Consider the following 14649-nt stretch of genomic DNA (forward strand, 5'->3'; position numbering starts at 1 on the left):
TTGGAGACGTTAGTCGAGCGACTTTGAAAAAATTAATCGATTTAAAGCTAACTAGCTCCAAAGAACTGTTTGAGGTCTTTTCTTTTCTTTGCTTTGTCTTTGTTTTTGTATGTAGGTGCAGGTACCCTAAGGAGCTAATCATGAGTAATGACCTCCTCCTGAAGATAGCTTGCAACAACATACAACTGAACAATTCCACTAGCTAGCTACAGGTTTGCAGCAGCCTATACTTCCCCCACATTTGTGTGGGTCTTTGGCTACTTGTTTGTACAGGTCCACAGATATCCAAACAAAGGGAGACAAATGCTAGACATGCAAGAGATTCACCAGCCCCCAACAACAATTCAAACATACCAGATTCCACCCTTTATTACTTGCATCAGCCCAATAATATCCAAGATACTTGGAATTCCTTGTGTGGTTATTTCTTGGTGTGCAGGCACATAATACATCAGCAATGGAACATTCCAAACAGCAAGGCACCATCTCTTAAACACCAGAGCTACATCCCCTACAGCAATATACAATAGAATATGGTGATAACCAAGAACCTACAGCAGACTATGACCAAAATACAGCAGGGTGAGATGTGCAGGGTGTTTTGCAACCTGAGGACCTACACCAAGGCATCCAAACTTTGTAGGAGTGCAGTATATATTATTTTGACAAGGTCCAAGAAGTTTCAACACAAACGGACAATTGGAGACGTTAGGCGAGCGACCTTGAAAAAGTCAGCTGCCTTAGGCCTAAAGAGGGTGCCTTTTTTCCAACTTGTGCAAAAAGCTTCCAAATCTTGCAGAACTAAAGAACGGGCTGTTTTTGTATACCCCAAGAAGTTTCAACTCAATCGGATAATTGGAGACGTTAGTCGAGCGACGTTGAAACCCAAAGCTCTTTTGGAGGTCCTTTCCTATTTGCTAACTGGTGCAAGTTCCTTTTTGCCTTTGGTTGTTTGTTGTATTGTTGCAGGTTGCTGGATTGACTCATCAACATGCACTAACAACAACTACAGAAAAGACAACACAGATACAACCATCAAATCAAATAGAAAGCCCCCTGCACAAGGCCCCTGTCTGGTTGGATATTTGTCTTTCTGTGATGTTTTTTTGTGCAGGTAGAACAACTGCTGGGGAACCTGGGCAAATGAAATGCATCAACATAGAGACTACAGCATTCCAAGAGAGGACCTCACCAATACACCAGCCCTACACCCATACATATTCCATCCCTGCAACACCTGCAGCAGCCCCATTGCATCCCAAAATTCTTGAATCTCCTTGCTTTCTTAATTGTTATGTGCAGGCACATAAGATACCTTCAAAGGAGCTGCTCATCTCTCCATTGGAGGCAACAAGAAGCAGCCTACAGGTTTGCAACAACCCCCACTACTATCACACTTGTTTGGTTCTTTGTTTGTTTATCTATGCAGGTAAACAAAGTCACAGACAAAGGGACATAACAGCCACTACTGCAAGGGCCTTTCCTAATCCCACCAACTATCCATGCATACCTGCTGTATTAATCCAACACCTGCAGTAGCCCCCTTTCATCCAAGTCCTTTGGGACTCCTTGACTGCTCTCATTGATGAGAAGACAAGAAGATGGAGCTCCAACAAACACAACTCTCTGTTTGTTTACTTGCTGCTATGTAGGCACATTGAACAGCAACAATGGCCCCTTCCAAAGTCCAAGGCACCTTCAGTCAAACATCTAAGCCAAGGCTGCATTAGAACTCTTACTTGGCTTATTTGTGGATATACAGGTACCCCCCGGATCAGTAGACAACACTGGAACCATCTAACCAGCTGTTCAAGTCAGGGCTGCACCACATACAAAATGCATATTACACCTATTCTGTCCCTCAGCTTCCTTAACTACAATCCCAAGCAAGCTGGCTGCTATGGCTACATTTACTTCCTATCATTTCATCCCCCTTAGCTACGATTGTTGTTGCTGCAACTTTCCTTGGACCTACTTGGTACGACATGTCTAAAAAGAGCAAAGATGAAAAGAATTTCCCCAACCCATGCGAGATAGAAGGTTCGTATACTTGTTCTTTCTCAATGTAGCTATGCCTGAGTCGTAGCATAATTGAATAGGACTAGTGTAGGCTACTTTCTTGTATTCTCATGGAAGGGGAGAGTCTCCCTCATTTATGCTTTCTTAGTTGATTTGTACCGAGAGGAGTCCTCTCACAGGTTTAATGTTTTCTAGTTATAGTTAGTCTCTTTTTTGTATCGGGGATGAGTTAGCCGACCTTAATAGGTTAGCCGACTTATGAACCACCATAGGATCGGAGGTAAGGTTTATGTCCCCCTCCTTGTATTTTATTTTGATTATTTATGTTAAGGTTTGGGGGTGTTGCTCAACCCCTGACTGTGCACGAGAGGTGGGAGCCTCGTGTAGGGTCTGTTCCCATAAAAAAAAAAAGAAAAAAAAAAAAGAAAAGAAAGTAACATCCTAAATGTCCTGTAGCCTCTTATTTATAGATGTGGTGTACAACACATGGATAAACAAGACTCTACTAAACACGGTCTATAGACATTCCAAGGATGAACTGCTCTGATGCAACTTCTGTCACAACCCCACCCCGTAGGCCGCGACTGGGTCCAACTAGGACCCCCGTATACATACCTATCAGTTGTAGTCAAATTGAACTGTGAACAAAGGGATACTACTCACAAAAACCCCAATGAGTTAAAAATATTTCGTGTTCGTGTGGCCACTTTCACTCGTGTCATAACAGATAAGGGCATGCAAGCCGACCAGGTTGCTATACCATAAAAAAATTCACAACATGCCGTATAGGCGCAATTGAAATGAACTCACAAATAACCCACATCCATATGTCTATAGACTTCTAGGAATAGTAACAGCAACATATGGTGGGACAGGGCACCTGTCGTACCCCTGGACAATTAAATACAACATATTACATGACTAGTATCAAAAGTCAGGCTCCAGAATGGTGGAGCGCCCCCAACATTGTTGAGTGGAAACCCTAAGCTGAAGGATCTCTAAAATAGATATTTGTACCTACGGGCATGAAACGCAGCCCTCCGGAGAATGGGGGTCAGTACGATATATGTACTGAGTATATAAAGCATAACAACATATAACTGAGCTAACAACTGAAGTAGGGATGCAGGGAACAAATATAATAATTAATGAATTTCTCTACCTGCATCTTATGACATGAGGGCATGTATACCTTCCTTACATACCATACCTGGCCCGCTATGGGACTTGGTGCTACAAGTGTGTCACTATATTTCCACATGCATGCCTACAGACTGTAACCGGCCCTTCAGTGAGGGACTTAGTGAAGATGTCATTTCATTGTGTATCATGCCCGGCCCTTCATGGGATGCGGTGAATAATCATTCCATCATATATAATGCCCGGCCCTTCATGGGATACGGTGAATAATTATTTCATCATATATCATGCCTGGCCCTTCATGGGATGCGGTGAATCAGCATTTTATCATTTATCATGCTCAGCCCATCATAGGATGTGATTTATCATGCTCGGCCCTTCATGGGACATGGTGAGTCAGCATTTTATCATTTATCGTGCCCGGCCCTTCATGGGATGAGGTGATTTTATCCTGCCCGGCCCTTCATGGGATGCGGTGAGTTTATCCTGCTCGGCCCTTCATGGGACGTGCTGAGTTTATCTTGCCCGGCCCTTCATGGGATGCGGTGTATGATGTATTAACAGCCTGCACGAGTAGATTAATGAGGAACCATATGCAATTAGTTCATCATCTGAGACTCGGTATAATAATTGTCATGGACTATCATTTGAGGATCAAAATGATTATCATCTCAAGTATCCTCTAAATGTCATTAGGGGTCATATCCATGAAGTCTCAAGAGTCCTAGACTTTTATTGAGGTAATACCAAATGGATTATGCAATCAGAGACACTTATCATCATAGAGTTCTTAGGCACGGGAGCTCATACATTTAATTAGTATTCATCATATAGGGATTTGAGGGTAGTAGTTCAACTACTTCAAGAACTTTGATATTAAGAAATGAATAGGAGTTATAGTTCATGATTCTCATGCATCCAGTTACTATTTCATGTACAGAAGGCTCGGGGGTGATAGCTCAGCTACCTTAAGCGCCTTAGCATCTAGAAGTGAACACGAGTCAATAGGCTCTACATATATTACCTTTTATCCTATAGAAGCCTTAAAAGGCAATAGCTCAACTATTACAAGAGTTCTACCATCACGAAGTAGATAAGAATTATGAACTATACTCGGAGCTTTATGAATGGAATTATTCCCATGTTTCATATACCAACCATTCATAATGTATTTCTAAAACATGCCCAGAAGAAAAGAGAGACAGGCTTCACATATTTATGCCAAGAACATGCCAAGAGAAAGCTTCACATACCTCTTACGGCTCTTTATCTCGTTCGTCTTGTTGTCCTCTGAACCTAAGTAATATAAAAGAAACATGAATATTAATAACACTTGGCTTTCCAGCATCTTAGGTTACATATAAGTATTCATAGAACTCAACTCTTCGCTCTCCTCCTCGATTAGTTCTTTAACTAGTTTAAAGAGTTACCGGAAATTGGGCAGCATATCCCCCATAATATTCCCTATCCGAATTCCCAATTACATACCTAATTACTACATCCAACCAACAACAACAACCTGCAGCTCATATACAAGTAAAACATGGCAACATTACACAGTATAAACTCCACCCAACTTGTTGAAAATTGTAATACCAAAATAGGGTTTCTAGTCTTTGTTTCACAAAACCTTTAATTATACGAAACGAGGGGTCGTGTGGGTGAAACAAGCAGCACACAATCCCATTTTAAAATACATTTAGGACCTGCAACACATCACCACACACCTGCAAAAGCACCCCACACGCACAACACCCCATTTCGTCTACAATTTAACTACGACGACTTCACTTTCGATTGTTTCTATCGTCAAGCATTTCCACGACTTTTTTTATACTTCCATCAGTATACAAGGTATATAATACACTAAATAACAACCCCATAATGTCCATATGTAAAGGATAAGTCTTACCTTAGCCGAAATTAACCAAAAACTCATCAAAACTCGCCTCGGAACTTCTCTAGTCGCGCTGAAACTGTGTGGACTATTTGCTGTCCATTTTGTCTGCACCAAGTCATGATTTTATACTTATAATTCCTCCATATCATTGTGTTATACACTGAATAATTAATTTACGAAATGAAATTGGGACTTACCTATTTTTTCCTTCTAGCCACCACACTTTTCTCTCTCAGCTTAGGGTTTTCATTTTATTGTGTTGCTGAAGTTTTTGGTGCTTTGCTGCAGGTTTTTGGATAATTAACTGAACCTAAGATTCATTTTAACATGTATATATGGGCTTCCTTGGAGGTGACACATGTCATCCCCTTAGGGTGACATGTGTCGAGCCATAATTGGCCACCGTATCATGCTGCCACCTAGGGGCTGCCACGTGGAAGTGGGGTCCACCCCCAAGGAGCTGTATTACCTACTTGACCCTAAGTAGGTGCATCACCTTCTTGCTTGAGGTGCTGCCACATGCCACTCCTCCATTGGCTGCCACGTGTCGTCTTTTCCCCTTCCTCGTGAGTTCGTAATCTCATCTTATTTTAGGAGCCTATGTAATCCATTCTACATAAGCTTGGTATGTCCTTAAGCAACTCAAGTGTATAAGATTCTAAATTAGTAGCTTATGTAGGTAAATCGAGTCCTACGTCTCATTACTTGGCCTCCAATTCCTTTCGAATTCTTATTACTCTATTTCCAACCTTCTCTACTATAGGGTATCATATTCACCTTTCCTTGGAGTTGTTTGATAGTGTCATAGCTTATCCGGCTCACATGATGACTTCTAAGAACCTTAAGAGCCTTCTCAGAAACTTAAGAAGCTTACAAAGCGTTCCAAGATACCAAAGTACAGGATGTAACACTAGCGGATATCTTGAGGTATCAAATCGTGAGGTGAAGCAAATCTTTCAAAAAACTATCAATGTTACAAGAAAGGACTAGGCTATCAAACTAGATGAAGCGCTCTGGGCCTACCGGACTGCATACAAAACACCAATTGGCACTTCACCATTCCATATGGTGTTCTAAAAAGCATGTCATCTGCTGGTAGAACTAGATCACCAAGCATATTGGGCCATCAACAAATTGAACCTAGACCCAAAATTCGCAGGTAGAAAGCGTATGGATCAGCTTCATAAATTGGAGGAATTCAGACTCCGTGCTTATGAGAATGCAAAGCTGTATAAAGAGAAGATGAAGCGATGGCATAACAAGTATATAGTCGCTTAAACATTTGAGCCAGGTCAAAAAGTATTGTTTTTTAACTCGCGTTTGCATCTTTTTCCAAGTAAGCTTCGATCAAAATGGAGTGGACCATTTGAGATGGTGCGAATGTCGGCACATGGAGCCTTGGAACTATGGAATCGTGTCAAATCGACCACATTCATGGTAAATGGCCAGCTTGTTAAGCACTATTTTGGACAAGAGTCGATGGTGAGGAAGAAAGAATTGAGCTTGATAATGAATGAAGCTACAACTGAATTGTGCTGCAACTTTAAATTAGGCTCTGGGCAGGAGGCAATGCGTGAGGTAGTGTAAAATATATATATTTTTTTATTATTAGAGGTTATAATGGATATTTTTGTTTGGTAAACTTTTATTTTGTTTTAGTGTATAATTAGGATAGTATAAGTTATTCATGAAAACATAAAATAAAATAAAAATAGAGTTTGGATGAGCCCTGCATAGTGAGGTCCACGACAAGTCAGCGTTGCGGACTTGCTCCATCACAGTTCAATATTTTCCCAAGTATGATTTCAAATATTTTTGGTGAAAATAAATCTCAAGTAAAGTGTGCGCCAGGTCTACATTGTAGAACTGGCTTATTTTAGTACAAATTGAATTTTGGAATTTGTTGGCACACTAAACAGTAAGGTCTGCAAAAAGTTTGCATCGCGGACCTGAGACATTTTTCGGCATCTTTCATTTAAAAACACAAGTTCAACCCAGTTTTAATAGTTTTAGGCGACCAAATCTATTTTAAACACCAAAATTGATCCATTCAACAAGGTATGTGTTCTTGAATGTCTTTTATGATATAAATGATTAAAATTTACATAAGTAAATTCTTGGGCCTTAGGTTTTGACTCATTGTAATTGATTTTCATTATTCTTAGATTGACATGCTGATGGGTATGTAAAATTGCTAAGAAATTGATTGTTGTGGTTAATTGATTATGGGTTTAGTTATTGAACTCTAACCCTAATTTTGATGTTAGAAAGAATTGAATGTTTGTGGTTATTATGGATAATGTGTATTGAATTCTTGAGTAAACATCCATAGAGTATTGTGTTGAAGTTGGTTTGATTTGTGAAAATGGTGTGGGGTGAAGTTTTTATTGTATTAAAACTTGGGTTGAAAACATGCTTGTAGTAGTAGTGATCATATATGCACATTTCTGCTTGAACTTAAATATTATGTTGTGTTAATCATGAGTTTACCCAATGAGTTCAGTGTGGGGTGATGTAGTAGTGTTCTAAATTCTTGGGTTAAAATGGCGTGAGTTATTGAATTATGTATGTTTCTTTTTGAGGGATATGCTAGATTACTGGAGGCTACTTTGAATTCATATAGTGTTGGATTCACCATGTTGATTATTTGAAGTGTGGGTTGGTTTACTAGCATTTATGGATATAGTATTCAAATGAAGGGAAGTCTGAGTACCTTCATATTACATGCATGCTAATGAAATGTTTAAGTGTGGGGTACTGGGCCTAAAGTTCAAATACACATTTAGGTTCTTATATGTTGTTTTTGGGTGGCTTTTCTACAGAAAAAATGTCATCTAGCCAAAGGCCCAGAAAGGAACCAACAAGCCCTGGAAGCAAGAAAAGAGAGAGAGGGGCACTCTCTATACCACCTGCCCCACCTATGCCTCAAGTCCAATCTCATCGAGTTGACTTGAAAATGGTATATCCAACAGGGAAAAATTGGTACAAGCGACACACAAATTCTTTCTATCTCTCCGATATGACAATTGACGAAGAAAAATTGGCCAGAGACTACCCCCAAATTATGAGGAGAATAGACAAACTGAACATGCATTTCTTGTTCACTGACCCAAAGTCGTGCAATTTGCATGTGGTATGGGAATTTTATTCAAATTATCAACCTAATCATCGCACTCATTATATCACAGTGCGAGGGGTTGATGTTCCTCTATCTCCAATGGCCACAAATGAGATATTGGGTACTCAAGAACTGCCTACCACTGCCTTGATAGATTTGAATATTCAACCACCATACAGGAATGTCTGACATATATTATGTGGGCCTAGGTAAATAGTAAAGTGGGTACATCATGGGCTTCGGGATACCACAACACGTTCTCAAATGCTCATCTTAACAAAGAAGCATATGTGTGGGTGAAAATTGTTATGCACAGCCTTATTTCAGGCCTCCACAACACAAAAATAATGTGGGCCATAGTGTGCTTGGTCTATTCCCTTATAAAAGGGATAGACGTAAATATAGGTGTTCTTATCAAATCTACTATCCGAAAGTGTAGAGTCCATCGAGGTAGAGGGTCTGTATTTTGAGGCCTCATAATGGAAATATGTCAAAGGGCCGGGGTCCCCAAGGACCAACATGATTATATGGCCCCCCTTCCCTCAGATTCTTATGATGTCATAAAAGTTAAGGGGACACACTACACTCACAGCCCAGTCCTCAATACATAGGTGTTCACGAGATGCGATGATATGATAACAGCCTACACGTTAGACCTAATTTTTATGAGCCTACTAAAGATGACATCCCTACGGATAAAGATAGGAGGAGGACCGGCTCAGATGTGGAGTCAGATTTTGATGCCATAGAGTTTGACCCTTTGGCAGTGGAAGATCCAATTGCTGGTAGGCTGATGGATGAGTAGATATGGAGGTCTACTACCTTGTGCTCCTAAGGACAGTGCCCAACTCTAAGTGTGGGGTGGAATATCTGTTTAATTAAAATATATCTGTTTATTTTTGTTAGTTTGATATTTTGGTTTATATGTTTACTTTTCTTAGATTTATGTTGTGGTATATCTAGATTGGTACTTGTTTATTTTTATCAATATTGATGTTTTGGTTTATCTTAAATGTTTGATGTCGTTTAAATTTTTTTTACTTATCAACTGAATTTGGGTTTCATGGAATTTGTTTTCGATTCTTTGGCCATGGATAGTTCTTTTGAAATGTATAATTATTTTTTTTAGATATTTGTAATGTAGATAAAATATTTTTCCAAACTATCAGATTGCATAGGTAGTAGCTGAAATGATTGATGAAACACTGAATAAATTGAGACACCTAAGATTCTGTTGTTAGATTTAGTATAATGTTGAATTCATGTGATTGTGGTTGAAAATTCTGAAGAACTATCATTCTAAAATTAAACATATGCAGTTTGAATAAAGTTAATTTTATAATCCGTGTTGCTCTTGATCGCTAGAACTTGCCTAGTGTATATGAGTAGTGAAAACAAAGGAAGTTTAGAATTTAGGGAAAGGATCTAGGCAATTCTTTGGTAACCTCATTGTAAAACCACTTGTTGTACCCACCTTAATATAAATCCATAGTTAGCCATTTTGAGCCTTTGACTTGATTTTTTGGCAGCCTAGTTTGAAGCCTATTCCTAATTTTTTTCTAAGACAATAATTTTGATCGAAGAAGCCAAGCTCCTTAGAAGAGAATAAGTAGGAAAGAATTGGGGGTTTACAACATTGTGTTACTAAAATTAAAACCATTGGTGCAATTATTTGAAAGAAAATCTTGTGTTAGGGAAGACAAGCTTGTGAAAAGTGAAAAGAACACCAACCACATTATGGTTAAAGAGCGTAAAGAAAAGATGAATTCCCCTACACAAATAAATGAATTGAAAGGATAATATAACGAAATAACAAAGTGGTAAGAATACGGCTATGAATTACTTGCATGGAGAATGTAGTGTGTTAAAAGCATTTGGGAACCAAGTCACTATACATGTCCAAATTTCTACCTATCTGTCCCCTAGCCCACATTACTACCTGAAAAAGTCCTAAGTGATCCTTAAGTCTTAGCTTCCTTAATAGAACTACTTAATACACTATGGGAAAGCATATGGTTCATCTTTAGCAACTTCTGATTTCATTTGAGAGAGTGAGCGAATTTTGTCTAAATACCCATTGTTGTTGACAAGGAATGTAACTGCAAGAGTACGGGTAATTATTTCTTGGTGAGAGCACATGTTTAATGAAGAAATGGTAATTCTGCATGAATTTTAATTTAACAAGCCATATGATTTTATTTCATTACAGAGTCAACTCTCAAGTTTATGTGGTGTTGAGTTAGTCAGTTACTTGAACAAAATTAGACGTTTGTGTAATGTATGCTAATTGTGTAATCATTGTGGTTTGGTAGAATTGCTTTTTATATCATGTATTTGATATTTTAGGAATAAGATTGGGAGTTTGTTCGAGGACTAACAAAGTTATAAGTGTGGGGTGGTGATCTTGGGTACATGTATGTGCCCAATAGCAAATAAAACCTATAATTCATTAGTCAAATTGAGAGCAAATTCCTAAAGTTTAGTTCATATTTTTTTTATATTTGTGTATTGTTTAAACCAACCAACATGATTAAATACTTTCAGGGCTAATTGAGAAAGAATGGACATTCAAAACATGATCGTATTGAAAGTTGATCTCAAAGGAGAAGTTGGGAACAAAATGTGAAGAAAATACACTATAAAGAAGTGTGTCCGCGTCACGCACTGAGCTTTAGTGATTTAAATCTAAAATATGGAATTTATTCAACTCGACAATGTGGATTAAAGAAGATGAAGGAATAACTTATTTTTGTGATATTTTCTTCTTTTATTTCAATTGAATTCAAGTTTTTATGTTAGTAATGATTTATGTAATTATGTTAGAAATGATGAGTGGCTAAATTATCTAGGTCTTGGGTTGTATATTCAAGATGAATGTTTAAATCTTATTTTCTTTTGTTGAAAATGGGTTTTTGTATGTGATTACTCTTATATTCTTCTTTTGATTGTTTTAATACTTGATCACCATTAAAACAAAATTCTTTGTCCATCAAGAACTCGAAACACGGAAAGGGGATGGAACACTAGAATAATTCGTGTATAGAATAACTGTGATACATATCTATACACCATGTTTGGTTACTAAACATATCATATGATTAATGCATTTTTTGTTTCGTGCTTATCGCCGCTTGATGATGTAGTTAAGTTGTCAACAAGAGTAGGTAATTAGAGGTCGCAAGATCACAATTGTAAAATCAATCCTATAAATCAATAATCAAAAAACCCATTGGACACCAAAGTAAGGATGTTAGACCGAAATTCTATAAGTGCTACAACCTTGGGACTCTTCTTTAAATTGATAAAATTTCTTTAATATCTTTGAATCATTTTCTTATATCATTTTTGGTATAATTATTTTAGATATAAATGAACTCGACCTTTTGAAAACAAGCATGAATAATTTGATTCATTGAAAAGCTAACTAACGCCTAATTATATTTTCCTGTGGGTTCTATATTCGGCTCTTAAAAATGTTCACTGTATTACTTTTGAGATTGTGTACACTTGCGTGTGCATTAGGATGCAACAGGACCCATTGAAGTTTCCCTGATGCCTTATCCTCTTATCACTCCCCCCTTGGATTGATGATGAATCATCTCTATGGTGCGAGCATGGTCTATGAAATCCAGGAAAGAGCGGTCCACAGAAACTAAATGCTCTATCTCTAATCTCACGTGGAGCCTCAACCCATGCATAACACATCATATTCACTCCTCCTCTATGGGTAGAATCATAGTGGCATATCGGAATAGATGGTGGAATCTATCCTCATACTCGGTGAATGTCATGTGACCCTACTCCAACCGAGTAAACTAATCGCAAAGTCAGTCCCTAACGCTCCTAGAGATGTATCTAGCCAAATATGCCTCTGAGAACTGAGCCCATGACAATAGTAGTGACCCATCTAGCCTGGTCTGTAAGTTGGAGTGCCACCACTGTCTGGCTGATCCACGGAACTGGTGAGCAGTAAATTCGTCCCCTCTGGACTACATAAGACCCAAGGATTGAAGTTTCTCCTAGCAAGTAGTCAGAACCTCCATGGCATCCTAAACAATGGCGCCAGAAAATGCCGGGGGTGACAGCCTCTAAAAAAACACCCAACATCTTCTTCTCCTATAAGGACATGACACTCTCTGGAACTGCTGGTGGGGATGTAACATCTAGTAGGAGTGGCTGAACCTCAGGTGCTGCTGGTGGTGCTGGTTGGTCCATAGTGTTGGCATATCCGCAGCTGGGGTTGGGGCCTATGGTATTACCTTGATAGCTGTGAGGAGCTGAACAATCATTTCTTGTAATGCTGGGATCATAACTGGTACGGATGAAGGCTATGCTGCTAGTAGTATCCCTTCTGGCTGAAGAGGAATAGCGGCAAATTAATAGTCCTCTGCTTGCTTGGGAGTTATAGCTGAATGGAAGACAGGTGCTTCTCCCTTGCCTGTGCCATGGGGAAAACCTCTAAAAATGCCCAGTCCTGGTGGGTCACCGCCACCGGTAGTTCTGCGTGTATGATCCATCCCTGCGAAAGAGTGGAACAATGAGATTTTATCAAACTAGTAAGACACATAACTGCACGAAATGATACAATATAAAGAACATTCTAATGATATCATGTAGCCTCTCGATGATAAGTCACGAATGTCTTCGTACCGATCCGTATGACTCTATTATATGTTAGCTATGGAAAACGGAGACCATTGAACCTGGGCTCTAATACCAACTTGTCACAATGTGATTTCTCAGGTCATGATGGCACATACCATAACCCCCAATAGGTAAGCCAAACCTATAACCTGGAACTACAAGTAAAGGGTATAAAGGAGGAATATTCAACAAAACTAAGAGAACCGAACAAAAACCGAAATAAGGAGAAACTAGATAAATATACACAAGATACAAAAATATGAATCTCTCCCAGAAGCTGGAAGTCACTAGTATAGAGCTTCTACCAAAATAAAACAAATACAATTCCCAAAAGTGGACCAAAAAATATAAAACACCGATTAGTCTCAAATGTACAGAAAGACAGGCCATCCAAGCTAAAGGAGATAAAAATAATCTCAGAACGACATATGCTCACCTTGGTCTCCGGAATTAGTTGTAGTAGGCTCAATCTAACTACAACGGTAGCTGGTGCTCGGTCCTGCATCATGAAAGTAGATACAGACTATAGTATGAGTACCAGATATAAGGTACCCAATAGGCATCATAGGCCGGCTGAGTAAAAAAGGTAAAAACAATATGGAAAAGAGGAATAAGCCTAAATAAGAGTCATAATAAGCATCTAAGATCAGGAAGGTAAATATCCCAACTAACAGAAAGGTACAAAGTTGGAAGACTACACCTAGCTACACCCAACTAGGACCCCAAAAGCCAAGTTAGAACACACATGCACAAGTTTAAATAAAACTCGGATGGATCCCCATAAGCCCGTTGGGTATACAAAATATCTATGAATGCAAAGACTAGAAACTAAGAATCTGTGATACCAAGAACTGAAGAACCATATTATTCCCAAACCAAGAATCTTTGAGAATCGATCAACCATGCATGCTTTAGGGGTCGAGGGCTTGATTGACACTTGGATGCTCGTTCGAATTCTCAATATGGTCAAGGCTGGGACTAGGACACGAATACTCTCCATAATCCATCAGTACGGTTGAGGCTTGGACAAGGATTCGAATACTCGCCATACTTTCAAGTTGGTAGAGGTCAGGACTAGGACCCGAAGCATGAGATTAAAGCCGGGACTGGGACTCGGATGCTCAGGGATGATTTAGTTGATGGTGCCAAATAACCTCATTTCCAATTGGACACTAACAATTTTTGAGAATTCTCTTTCACGATGAACCAAACCAATATTTCACATGGGCTTCAATCGAAATCGAAACAAGCTGAAAAAGAAGACTAGCATCACCAACTCTCTTAAAAGTCAAAATCATAGAAAATTATGGATAAGGTAATTCATAAGAGAAACTTTACCGCCTAGCTAAGGACAACTACCAGATACTAGCCTGCTACATCATTCTACAAGGATCTAAGCCCGCCGGAGTGATGCTGGGTATATAAATAAGTTTCACAAGCTATACTAAGGTCAACATGCTCCATAGTACCAAGATATATTTAATCAACGCCATTTACACTACCAATAATTAATTAAGAGGATCACATGCTTCCAATTACCCAAATTACCCGATAAAAAGCCTAAAACAAGATTTCTAACACCTAAGAAATGTAAATAAGCTAGCCAATCCAAATTACATCAATCTCAACATGAATTCACACATTCCAGTTCAATCTAAAAAAAAGTTGTAGCCTACCTATAAGATGGATACGCGCGCTCCAAATTACTTTATCGGAGCTTTTCCTTTTTGCACTGCCTCAAAATGTTGTCATGCTGTAAAAAACAAATTCACAATGCCAATATGGTCTTTATGAAATTAATATTATCAACTTTGAAGACAGGCCAATT

The sequence above is a fragment of the Solanum dulcamara genome, chromosome 7 (genome assembly GCF_947179165.1).
Source record: "Solanum dulcamara chromosome 7, daSolDulc1.2, whole genome shotgun sequence".
Taxonomy (NCBI): Eukaryota; Viridiplantae; Streptophyta; class Magnoliopsida; order Solanales; family Solanaceae; genus Solanum; species Solanum dulcamara.